Source organism: Protopterus annectens, chromosome 5.part0 (assembly GCF_019279795.1).
Source record: "Protopterus annectens isolate FY-2018-M chromosome 5.part0, PAN1.0, whole genome shotgun sequence".
Lineage (NCBI taxonomy): Eukaryota > Metazoa > Chordata > Ceratodontiformes > Protopteridae > Protopterus > Protopterus annectens.
In genome coordinates this window covers 1,303,607,600-1,303,622,025 of record NC_056735.1, presented here as the reverse complement: position 1 = coordinate 1,303,622,025, position 14,426 = coordinate 1,303,607,600, and positions in this window count along the sequence as shown.

Genomic DNA, 14,426 nt, shown 5'->3' with positions numbered 1-14,426 from the left:
CCAAACATTCCCAGAGATATTATCTAAATGCCCTATATATCTGAATAAGATATCTCTATCTGAAATGCATAGATATATCTATAAGAACTCGTTTTCCATTGACTGGTGTAAGTTGAGGCTATCCAGAGTATAACAGGGTTAACATTTGTAGCAATAAAATAAGGTTCTACATCTGGGAAGCTAATACCACCATACTTCCATAATCTTATATGATTTCTATAAGCAATTCTCAGCTTTTATTGATATCATAAGAATGAAGTTATTTTTTTCCATTTTCTTTAAAAGCTTTTTTGTTAGGTATTAAAGCTATTGAATACAGTATATATAAATGTGGGTAACATAATCATTTTAATAAGTACTAACCTATCCTCCAAATTAAAAAAAAAAACATTCATTCCATTTTTAATAAGAAACAGCACTTCAATTTTTTTAAAAAGTATTATTAATAAACTTACATCTTGACATATTTTTATTCTTAAATATTTTAGTTCTTTTCCTTCCTAATTATATTTATCTTTAAAATTACTACTTAGTAATTGATTTAACACTAAAGTTTCAGTTTTACCATTATTAAATTTCAGCAGCAATACTTCTCAAAACATTTCAATTTCCTCATCTATTTCTTTGAATGAATAATTTAAATCTCCCATAGTTAGTAAAGTGTCATCTGCAAAAAGTTATAATTTAGATTGACAATCCTTGTTAATTGAGAATCCTTTTTTTTTCATTGCTACTTATACTATTAGCAAATGGTTTGATAAGTATTGCAAATAGTAGAGGGGGCAAGGGGCACTCTTAGTCTGTGCCTTTGTTTAAAGTGAAGCCTTTAGAAATGTAAGATCCAATTTTAACATATGATTTGGAGTCTATATATAGTTTTTCTAGTAGTCCAATAAATTGCTCTGGAAATGCAAATGCTTCGAAAGTTTTAACCAAGTACTTCCAATCTACAGTATCAAAAGCTTTCTCAATATCTATGCTAACTGGGGTAAATTTGTTGTTCATTCCTTTTGCTAAATCTAAGACAGTTACTACCCTTTTTATATTATTATATGCAAAGCTATTCACTATAAATCCTGTATGATTAATTAATTTATCAACTATATCTCTTAATCTTGTAGTGAAGATGGAAGTAAATATTTTATAATCTGCATTTAATAAGGAAATAGGTCTATATGAGGAAACTTATTATTCTTTCCTTGTTAAAGTATTAGTGAGATTACAGAAAATGTCCATGAAGGAGGAATTATTTTGTCAATCTGAATTATCCTGAAAATGTCACTGAGTAATTCTAAAAAAATTTAATGGAAGCAGACTGTATAATTCCATACGTAAAACATCTAATCCTGGAACTTTACCTTTTTTCCTTTTTTTTTTTAAAGTTTCTTTAACTTCTATTAGGGTAATAGGTTTATTCAACAGACATATTTGGTGTTCATTAAGTTTACTAGTAACATTTTTCTTTAAATACTTGTTAATTTTTTAATCATCAGGATTATTATAATTTTTATCTTTGTTAAGATCCTCATAGAATTTTTTAAAAAATATTAAGCATTTCCTCTATGACGGAAGTAAGCTTATTAGTGTAAGGGTTTTGGATATTATTGAGTTGCACCTTTTGGCTTAGCATCTTACTTCTATTAACTAATCTATGTAGTTTTTGAAGTCATTACATAACTGTGCAATTTTATTTTTCTAAAGTTAATCGCCACTTTATGCATTAAAAGTATTTGATATTTTGTCACTAATTTTTTTAATGACTTCAGTATTATCTAATTTCTTTGTTGTTCAAGTCTTGCATTGTGTATTTCATCTTGTATTTCTAACAACTCTTTATCCCAGTCTTTCATTTCCTTACTAGCCCATCTTCCCTTTCTATTTTTAATATGCATTTTTAGGAAATCCCATAATATGACTTTACTAACCTGACCATTATCATTCAAGGTTAAAAAAATTCTTGTTTTATTCCTTAAGGTAACTCTTACATTATTTTCATTTCATCATATATACTAGAATTTTATAAATAATATGAAATATCCTTATATCCATTAATATATTAATAATTAGCGCATTATGTTCCATAAAAGACAAGAAATAGTTGTAAAATAATTCACTTTATTAAGTAAATCTGTACAGGCATAAATCCTATCAATTCTAGTTCATCCCCCGCTTTGCTAATAGTATTTGCATAAGAATAATGAGTGAAGAATAATGAATTATCTTCTGCTTTTACTATTAAATCAGTTACATTTGTATTACTAATCCATCTAATTAATGTTTTAGCTGATGCCAGAATTGTAGATTTCTTCTGTTCACTTGCATCCTCTATACTCGATACTCAGCTAAAACCTCTATCGCTCTACGTATCAATACCTAAAAATTCATCAAAAACTAGCCAAAAGCTACCATGAATTAAAAATAATTAATATATCATAAATGTAAGTTAAAAATAATAAGAGACTATTAATTTAGTTATATTTTGCAATTTAAAACTGTTCCCTGATTACTACATATATGTTTAATAATCCTCTTCTATTAATCTTTGAATCTTTTGAATCTGCCCCTGCTGCTGTGTGTCTCTGCCCTAGTGTACTCGCTACCAACCTTTCTCTACACTGCTTTTATTGGGCCACCGTCCCTGTCCTGTTGGAAGTCAAATATCACCCATGTCTTCATTTCCAGCACAGGACGTGAACAAACAAATCTATCTCCAATATATTGCCAAAAAAGAAAACCTCTCTCTACACTGCTTTTATTGGGCCACCGTCCCAGCCCTGTTGGAAGTCTAATATCACCTGAGCCTCAGTTTCCAGCACAGGACATGAACAAAGCTATCTCCCAGATATTGCCAAAAAAAGAAATGTGTGTGCATTTGATGGTCAACTACTTTAGCTGTTTAAACCTGTCTCATCACTGTTAGGGGGTTAGAGTTATGCTCCCTACCAGGGTCACCAGCACCCCCTTCTCACTCAATGCCTACTCAAAATTTCATACATGTCCCTATTCCAGTCCTTAACCTAGTCGTTAGATTTTTTTTTCTGTTCCTTTTGTTCTTCCCAACCATTTGGGACCTCCATAAAACACCCCTTTCATCCCTCTGCTTATTATTTATACTATCCCTTAGTTATCTTGTAGCTTTTGCTTTCTATTCTTTCTCCCTTTTCTCAACTCTTAATTTCTGTTAACCTGTAGCTACTGCTGGGCCTTTCTTTGTTTCTATTACCCTTCTCCTAGCTTTCCTTCCTATCTTGACCACCCCTATTTTCTCTGCTGCTCTCATTGATCAGTGACTGATTGTCTATTATTCTTGTGGCATCTTGAGACTTGGGGCTAGCCCCGCTATGTTTGCCCTCGCTATGCTCAGGCACACTTTAGTCCCCTACCCACCCCCCATATCATTCCACCCCCCATATCATTTCCTTTATACTTACCCCTCTGACACACCCATAGCCTTACACCACACCCCTTTCTCTCCTCCCAGAACAATCTTAAATTGTTTTTCCTTCCCTTTCACTCTACTAACTAGTCATACTAGCATCTCTACTAACTAAAATTATCCTCACTCTCACTAACTCCCCTACTGGTCCCTTACTACTGATCAGTAAAGCAATCAATCCCTCTTAACTTTAACATGACTATCTCACTCTAGTCTTTTTCTCTATCTGCCTCCATTACTTCTCCTCTCATCACTGACCACCCTCCATCCTTACTTAATACCAGTCAACAATAGCCCTACAAATTCTGAAGGCTATATCCTCTCTCATCCACAGCAATCTGTTAACATCACTTCATCTATCCTCTCTCTAAATATTCCTCTTCCCAGAATCAGAATTCCTCTCTCCTGCACTATCCATTCTAAAACTAAAGCAAAATATCTCTTCAGCTATCCATATAAACATAAGTTTCACTCTCTGCCTGCTAATCTACTTCTATCAGGTGATATTCATCCAAACCCAGGACCTACCTCAGTCTCACCCTCAAAAAATACTATCCCTCCCAACCTACATTTTCCAACGGTGACCAAAAAAGACATCTCATTCTACTCAAGGAATATTAGACGTATACCTAATAAAGCTAGTGAATTCCATGCTTGGGTTGCTAACCATAACTCTGATGTAATCGCCCTAACTGAAACATGGCTGAAACCACATGTTCAGATAGATACATTCTTCCCCCAGAGTATAATCTACTTCGCCTTGATCACCAGAAGAAAAAAGGGGTGGAGTTACCATCATCTACTGTAACCATCTAACCCTCACTTGTCTTAAAGAAACAATCCCACCCTTCCCTCCAGCTGAAATCCTAGCAGCCGACCTGAAACTGAATAACTTCTATACCATCACTGTAGTAGACATCTATATCCCTCCAGGAGATAATATTCCCCTGCTTAAAAACTCTCTCTTATCTCACTGAACACTATACAAATGAAACAATTCTCTTTGGTGATGTAAATTAAATTTGCTAGCTCTGAATGACCCTAACTCTTCCTCTTGCATTAACCTACATGGATTTACCCAATTAATATCTGAACCTACCCACTACAATAACTCACACATCTCCAGTACTGTACTTGACTGGATACTGGTATCCAACCCTACCTCATATCATAACCCAGAGACCCTTCCAAATTCCCTTAGTGATCACTCTCCAGTAAAAGTTACTAGATTCACTCCACACTTCACCAAATCACACAAATACAAAACTTGTCATAATCTTTCCAACTTCTCGCCTGACACCTTTAACTCTCTGGAATCAACGTAATGAACTTACTCTTGAATGAACCTGTCCAGTCATTTGATTCCATCTTTCTTAATATACTAAACTCCCTTCCACCTCTCCGTACTCTTAGAATAAAATATATGGCTCTCTAAGGCAACCTGAATCCTAATGAGAAACATGGACTGGTTTGGAAAACCTGGACAAGAAATAAACTCCCTTCAGACTTGCAAAAGTACAAAGAACTCAGAAACTTGACAAAAAACACATTGCTAAAGATAAAATAAATTCTACCATAACACTCCCAAAGCACTAAAATCTAACCCCAATAAATTTTGGAACTCAGTCTACCAAATACTGCATCCAGGAAATCCTTCCTCCCAAAATCTTTACCCAAATAAGACACCTAAATAAACTGCCACTATCTTCAACAACTTCTTTATTGATACTGCATCAAAAATGATTGATACATATCTCCCCAGCAAATGTCTGTAATCCCTCTGCCCAACCTCCTCCTTCAAACTCCTCTACAGCTTTTTCTCTTCAACCTGCATCAACTACCTTTATCAAACTAATACATTCCAAACTAAAACCTTGCTCTACTTCTGCTGATAATATTCCTTCCTACTTTCTCCAGAGAGCAGCTGATACTCTGGCCCTTCCTGTATCTATCTTGATCAACCGCTCAATCTGTGAGTCTAAAGTTCCATCTATCTGGAAAGAATTTTATACTTTACCTATCCACAAAGGAGGTAATGCTCAAGAAATCTCTGATTTAAACCTATAGCAATTCTGTCACCCCTCCCTAAACTACTTGAAAAATGCAATACCTAGTACAGGCAAACCTACTGACTGCTACACAGCATGGTTTCCACCCAAAACACAATACACACACCACCCTTATCTCCTTTATAAACACTTTTTCCCAGGCTTATGATAACAATAAACCTTTCTACTGTTTATTCCTTGACCTTCCTAAAGCTTTTGATATGGTCTCTCACTCTCTACTTCTGGCTAAACTGTCAAATCTAAATTTATCCCCTGCTACTATCACTTTATTTTTCTAGCTATATCTCTGATTGACTACAATCAGTGAAATGGCTCTCCACATTCTCCCCCTCCCTCCCTGTAAAAATGGGTGTTCCCCAAGGTACTATTTTGGGTCGACTGCTATTTAATATTTTCACCAATTTGCTTTATACTTATTGCTCTCAGTCATCTCTTGTACAATATGCAGATGACTCTGCTGTGATCACTATCTCTGACTCTCCCTCTAGTCTCATCTCCACTACTCAGGCTGCCTTCACATTAGTGGAAACCTGGCTCACCAACAACCAATTAATTCTGAATCCAAAAAAAAACAAACTCTTACTCTTTCTTCCAAAAACTCTTAACCATTTCAAATCTTCTTTCACCTTACTGTCTGCCAATAACACTCCAATAGTACCTGACTCAAGCACCAAACTCTTAGGCATCACTATAGATGATCAACTTAAATTTGACCTGCACATCAACAACTGCATCAAGAAGTCCCATCAGAAGCTAGGCTGTATATACAGAAATAGAAAGTTTCTCACTCCCAATGCTAAACTAACTCTCTCTCATACTTACCTCCTACCCAGTCTATTATGTGGTTCTCAAATACTCACAAACCTTAATGCCACACTCCTAGCAAAACTTAACTCTACTGATAACAAGGTAGCCAGATTCTCTGCCCAACATATATAAAACCCACCACACTTAAACTGGCTGGAACTTCCTAATTTGCTTCTTCTTTCTCAGCTCCAGATTATACACTCTATATCAACCTTACTATTGTCCTAACATATCCTCCCTTATATCCTACTATTCTCCACCTAGATCACTCTGCAGCTCTGACCAAGAACTACTACTTATCCATAAACCTAGGAGTAATAATGACGCTATATATATAGCTATCACCCTACCACTGCTTGTAACAAGTTTCCACTATAAATTTGTGGGCTAAATCAACCAAAACAATTCATAGCAGCCACCAAAGAACACTTAAAAACTCTCTGGTCCTCCCTCTGTACTCACCCACCATAAACAGCCTCTCCATCCTTAAACAATTTTCACTATTGACCACAAACCTTAACAATTATCTTCTTCACTCTAACAGCTCTTATCACTTCTCCTCCTATGGCCTTGCCAACTTTTCTCTTTCAAGCCATGAATTTCATTTTAGCCTCAGCCTTAACTTCTTCTTCCTTTACATATTCTTCACTAAACCATTACCAGAAATAACAAATGCTCTTATTGTATTAATATTTTAAGACTATATTGTATAAACATGTGTTATCCACATGCTTGATTAATGTTTGACTTGTAAATACTGTTTTTCTTCTTGATATTAATGTTGGTAATTCCTGTCAAATAATTGACTGCCATACTTTTTGTGAATACTTTTTTCTGTTAATTTTAACTATTGTATTGATAATGTTTTCTGGAGCTTTTCTCCCCAGGCCTCCACTGAAAAAGGGCCATCTCAGCCCAGTCAGACATATTCCCGGTCTAAAATGTAAAATAAAATAAAATAAACATATATTAAATAACTCAACAAATAATGTACTATATATCTATTTATGTGAGAGTAGTATAAATTATTCATTAAATATTCCTAAATTATTCACTCAGTCAACATTATTGTAGCTAAATCTCTAAATAAGTAGACCAGAGTGGTACTTGAAGAGATAAAGATATCTGCAAACTTTCAGGTGACATGTAATCGTATCAAATTAAAATACTATACAAAAGGAAAATCAATGCAGCTGTCATGCTAAGAGGTATATACATATTTTATAGATCTTACAAAATCTCTGAATTAATTTTAAAAGTATATGTGTCTATATCTTAAAATTGTGTAACACTCTTAATATGATAAATATCAAAATATTTAAAAATCCTTAGCTTATTAAACTAATTCATAAAAATGTATACATTACTGAGGTCAAAGATAATGTCTTGCTATTTCTATTAAGTCAAAAAAATTGCAGTCTATATTGTATTCACAAGTTACAATGTGCTTATTTCAAATCCCATTCTCCCTTCCCAGGTTCAAATATATTGTAAAATCTACTTTACTTTCTATCAAAACAGATGCACTGATTCAGCAATATAATGTTCAAATTTCATGTCTGACTTATGAAACGAGTTATTTCAGGTAATAGAAAAAAGGGGCGGAACCCAAGCAAGTGTAGTCAAACAGTAAAGTGAAATAAATTACTTCCAAAAAAATGGACAGATAACATTGGAAAGCAAGAAATATATTTCTTCACCAACACAACTTCACCAACACAGAGCTTTCAGGTACAAGACCGTTCTTCAGTGTGATTAATCATTAATAATATACTGTCTCTCTACAGTTACTTCCCCACCCACCCTATCTGTTCTTGTTTTGGTGTTAATGTTGGTGGCTTTGAAATTGCCTGCCCCTCTTGTAGATTTGTATTTGGATACTCCTTCTGGACCCATCTCATTTGCTCACTCAACTGAGTGCAGTGAGATCATATTCTGATTTCAGGCACTCCTACTGTGTATAAAGAGAGCATTTGGGAAGGACAACCCCTGTAGCCTCTTAATCCTGCTCAGTTCCTTCCCTCAAAAAAAAAAAAAAAAAAAAAAATATATATATATATATATATATATATATATATATATATATATATATCTTATTCATCTGCTCTTACTGTAACTGTCTTAGTTGCTCTTCTGCATGCTAACTGTTCAGTCACTCTTACTCTGCACTTATTACTGCTTGTTAGTAGCCTTCTAATTTTCTGCCTTCTGCACTTGTTGTTTAGTCATTTTTTAATTTAATTGCATTTATTTGAATTGTATTTGCCGTAGTGTTGCTACACGCTCAGGTGTGCTGGCCTGCACTACAATTTGAATTGTATTTATTGCTGTTTTAGCTGCTTTTCTGTAACAAAAATAAATTCTAAGCTTGTTTACTGCCTTTTCTGTAACTAGTCAAGTCCAGATACAGACTTCTTGTATCCAGGACTGTTGGTAAGCTTCTGAGCCCCCCAAGCCTTTCTGTGTTGGAGGGAAGCCTTCTAGCTTATCAGTGGGAGTGGTAAGCACTACGTAACCTATCTACCACAGGAGGAGTAGTTTCTGGCCCAGAAATTATAGTTCATTGGCCATTTGGGAAGCTTTTCCATCTCTTTCAACCTTCTGATTTAAAAGCCTGTGTTTGTGCTTGTTTCCTGCCTTTCCTATTACTAGTCCAGTCCAGGTACAGATTTGCTGTATTCAGGACTCTTTGTAAGCTTCTGAGCCCCCAAGCCTTTCCGTGTTGTAGGGAAGCCTTCTAGCTTATCAATGGGAGTTGTAAGCATCATAGTTTCATAGGTTGGTACTAGGCTATTGGCCCTAGGGCCTATATAAGCCTAGCCATAACAATTCCCTGGATATTTCTTCCCACGATATTTACTTCTCTGGACCCCTGTCTAGCAGGGAGATTGACATGATCCTCGGGGTGAATTTCCTATCTCCCATCCAATCATCAAGGTTCCTTTTGAAGAGGGCCAAGGAGGCGCTCTGCTTGACATGTATGGGCAGTCTATTCCAGAGTATGGGGAGTCTCTGGGTCAGGAACCTATCCCTCCAGCATGTTTTGTTCATTGTGATGACAAGGTTTAGATCCCTGGAGCATGTTGCTCTGAGGGATTGAGATTTCTTTAAGTGGAGCATGTCCAATAGCTCAGGGTTTGACATGGCCTTGTATGTTAAGCGGAGATCACCTCTGAGTAGACGATATGCCACAGAGTATAGCTACAGTTTTTTTAGATGGTCAGCATATTGCATCTGCTTTAGGCCTGTGATTCTTTTAGTGAGGTATTTCTGTGGCCTTTCCAGCTGTTGCAGATGTCTTGTGAGGTACATACAAAATGGGGCATTATAGTCTATAATGGGTCTAATGAGGGATGAGTACAGCGGGACAATGAACTCCTTTTTAATGGATGAAAAGCCCTTAGTGATGAGGTATGCCACATAGAAGGATTTCCTGACTGTTGTGGCGATGTGGTTATCGAAAGGGAGACCACTGTCCACCTGTGTCCTCAAGTTTCTCATCACACTTTCGATGTTTAATGTACTGCCACCTATGTGGTAATTCATGGGTACATGTTTTTTCCAAAGGGGATAACTATACATTTCTTGGTATTAAGCTTGAGCCCATGGCTCTGACACCAGGCATTTGTTTCTGTAAGGCCCTTTTGTAGAATATCCACATCAATTTGGGGATTCAATAATGGCTCCCAGTTTGCAGTCATCTGCGAACTTTGTTAGCCAGAGTCCCTTAGTGTTGGCCTGTACTTCAGAGAAGTAGATGCCAAACAAGAGTGATCCCAGGACTGAATCCTGAGGTACTCCACTTGTCACTTGTCTGGAGGTGGATTTGGAGTCGGCTACTTTTACAGTCTGGGTTCTGTCAGTAAGCCAGTTGGCAACCCTTCGAGTGATGTAGGGATTTATGCCCTGCTTAGTAAGTTTATCTGTGATAGGTAGCCTATCTACCACAACAGGAGTGGTCCCTGGCCCAGAAATTGTAGCTATTGGCTGTTTGAGCAGTTTTTTTTCCATCTCTTTCAAATTTCTGGTTTGAAAGCCGCACTTGTGCCTGTTTCCCGCCTTTCCTATAACTAGCCTAGTCCGGTTACAGAGTTGCTGTATCCAGGATTGTTAGTAAGCTTCTGAGCCCCCAAGCCTTTCTGTTTTGGAGAAAAGCCTTCTAGCTTATCAGTGGGAGTGGTAAGCACTAGGTAGCCTATCCTCCATGGGAAGAGTGAGTTGTGGCCTAGAAATTGTAGCTTATTTGGCCGTTTGGGCAGTTTTCCATCTCTTTCAATTTTCTGGCTTAAAAGCCTGCATTTGTACTTGTTCCCCACCTTTCCTTTATCTAGTCTAGTCCAGGTACAGATTTGCTGTATTCCAGGACTCTTTGTAAGCTTCTGAGCCCCCAAGCCTTTCTGTGTTGGAGGGAAGCCTTCTAGCCTATCAGTGGGAGTGGTAAGCATTAGGTAGCCTATCTACCACAAGAGGAGTGGTTCCTGGCCCAGAAATTGTAACTATTGGCCATTTGGGCACTTTTTTTCCATCTCTTTCAACGTTCTTGTTTAAAAGCCGCACTTGCACTTGTTTCCCACCTTTCCTGTAACTGGCCTAATCCAGATACAGAGTTGCTGTATCCGGGACTGTTTGTAAGCTTCTGAGCCCCGCAAGCCTTTCTGTGTTGGAGGAAAGCCTTTTAGCTTATCAGTGGAAGTGGTAAGTACTAGGTAGCCTGTCTACCATGAGAAAAGAGGTTCTTGGCCCCAGAAATTGTAGTTTATTAACCATTTGGACAGTTTGTCCATCTCTTTCAACTTTCTAGTTTAAAAGACCACATCTGCGCTTGTTTCCCATCTTTCCTGTAACTAACCTACTGGGTAGAACTAGAAAGCCTTAAACTGATACAAGCCTTCTAGCTTAGGAGAGAGACTTTGGAGTGATTAAGTATCAGTTTTCTGTACTTTCTTGCTGTACTTAACTGTTTTCCCCCTAAATGCAGATTTTCCAGAGTTTCTTGTGATTTAAATGCTTGTTTTTATCACATATTGTACTTATTTGACTGCCTGCACTTTTAAAAAGTTGTTTTTTGTTTAAATAATTTAACTGTTGTAGGCTACACACTAAAGTGTGATAGCCTTTTCTGATTGTTTGTAGTCATTTAAAGCTGTTTTAAGTGTATTTTTTTACTGTTTTTGCCTTATCTTTTAAAAAAACAAACAAAAAAAAAAAACAAACAAAAAAAATTCCTTGTTTCCAGTCTTTCTAAGCTAGTATAGTCCAGTTTTCAGGCTAGTGCTGAATTCAGGGCTACTAGTTTCTGAGCTGCCCATACCTTACTTGGATAGAAGGAAGTTTCTCTGTTCACCTGTGAGAGAGGGGAGCTTTGAGCACCTATCTGTCCCTGCAGGAGTGGTTCCAGCCCAGAAATTAGTAGTTTATTGGCCATTTTGGGCTAATTTCTATCTCTTTCATTTCCTTACTATAAAAAACGCATTTGCACGGTTTTGCGCACCAGGCAGTGCCGGTTAGCTATGGTTAAATTATTCCCGGCTCCACTAAGCCTCCTCTTTAGTTTTTCCCTTGAAACTAGTCTAACTCTCAACCTAAGCACTCTAAAAGCATCTTACAGCCCAGCACTTGCTCAGACCCAATAGCAAGCACTAATATAACCTGACACTGATTGCCCAGCAGGGCAAGGCTCATTATTCACCCCTCACCAACCAAGTGACTAAGCAGCCCACCCTACTATTCGGGCATGACCAAAGGGCAACTTCAGGTGCACTCTCCAGTCCAGTTGGTAAATCTGGGTATCCTGAGGCAATGTTACAACTGCCTCATGTACACAGACAACCCTCTCCTCCTACCACAAAACACTAACATATGTGAGAAATTCAATTATACAGCCAAACTGGAAGCTAAACTGTCTCCACCCAAGACTGGGAAAACCAAAAGGAGAGTCCAACTGTAGAAAGCCCACAAACTGACCAGACACAAAGTGTTGAAGTAGTACACCAGCAGCAGCCAAGCAGTAAAACACGAAAGGGTAAATAAATCCAAAACACGTTTAATATGAAGCGCTTTTCGTTTGCACCAATGTGCAAACTTCATCAGAATAAATACAGTTAACAACCATGCAGGTTTTATACACTCACTTAATTGTTCATAACAACTTAATTAAACACAATTAGTAATAGTTAATATAATTAACTATCAATAGGTGCATTGCTGTTAAAGGTACAAAACCTACAGAATAATAATTTTGAATGTAGGAGAATACATATATATATAAATATGTATAAATATATATAACTATATATAAATATAAATATATATGTATACAAATCCATAAGGACCTAGTGATAACTAAGCAATTAATATGCATATTCTGTAACGAACAATTAAAAATTAAAAATTGAAAATAAACATTAAAAATTAAAATTAAAAATTCAAAATTCAAAATTGAACACCAACGGACTGAAACTAGTACAACTACTATCTTTTAAGACTTAAAATACTTAAAAGGCAGGCTATAGAGCATGCTTCATTAAGACCAGGGAAATGGTAGGATTCTAACCTAATTTGCCACCGAAGTTCTAATGCTAGTAGATTTAATGCAGTTGGACCACCTCTAATGTCATTATGTGCCTGGTCGATTGCTATAAATTTGAAATGGTGTGTAGGGAAATCCAAAATGTGCTTAGCCAGTGCATTAGTAGTTTTAACTTTCCTAATGGCATATTGGTGTTCGTATATGCGTTCCCTAAGCTTCCGTTCAGTTTTCCCCACATAATGAGCTTGGCATACCTGACACTGCGCCAGGTAGACCACCATCTTTGAGTTGCACGTAAATCTATGCTTGAGTTTAAATGATTCATTACTAACTTCGAATCTGTTAGATTCTAAAATGAATCTACAATGATTACAATTGTGGCATTTAAACATCCCAGGACTCCTCGTTTGTAATGGTTTCATCTCGAACCATGATTTAAGGTTCCTACCTTTTTTATACACTACCAGAGGAAAGTCTCCCAGTTTTGAGGATACTAATGAGTCTGTTTTAAACAGATACCAGTTTTTCTTAACAATAGACCACAAAATAGAACTGTCTACTCCAAACGTGGTTATAAACCTAGGAAGGTTTTCCAATCCTGTACAATGAACAACGTCATTCTGTTGGTCAAGTGTCGTGGTGGAAGATGTTACCTCATTCCTCCCCTTCAGCTGTAGTAAAGGTACATATGTGTTAAGATTTCTTTTCGTTGCAATTTCACTAATAAGTTCTTCAACAAGTTGAATGGGATAACCTCTGCTGAGAAACATCTTTTTTAATGTACCGCATTCTACGTGAAAGTCCTCATCTTTACTGATGATCCTTGCCACTCTGACTAACTGACCTTTCACTACGGCCCGTTTCTGCTTGAAGGGATGACAACTGGTAAAATGAAGAAATGTGTTGGAATGTGTCGGTTTTCTATAAATTCTAGATGAGAAACACGAAGCATTCACGTCCTTAATTAAAAGGATGTCAAGATGCAGCTATTTGAGTACTACTGAATGTCGAGGTGAACTTCAAAAATTCAGTAGTACTATTCAAATAGCTGATGAAACAGGATGCCTCTTCTTCATTCCCATTGAATAATATGAAAATGTCGTCAAGGTACCGCGTATAGTACACAAGGTGGCCAGAAAACACAGACTCTTGAAAAATAAATTGTTGTTCCCAATGAGCCATGACGAAGTTGGCCACTCTTGCACCATAGGGAGATCCCATTCCAACTCCGACTGTTTGCAAGTAGTAGTTTCCACCGAACATGAAGAAGTTTTTAGGTAGTGTTAAATCAAGAAGTTCAACAACTAAGGAAATGTCACGGCTATTTGCTCCTCTAGCTGTTAGTCTTTCTCCAACCCACTCAATCGCTGTATCCTGGGGTATGCAGGTATATAAGTCCTTAACATCGATGGTAAGGAAGTTGAAATAATCTTCATATTTAAGCTCATTGATCTTAGAGAGAAATGTCCATGAATCTTTACAGATGTGGGTCTCTGAGGAAATATATTTCTGCAAAATACCATCTACTACTTTTGCACAAGCGTAGGTAGGTGATCCACGACTATCAATCAATGGACGCATGGGT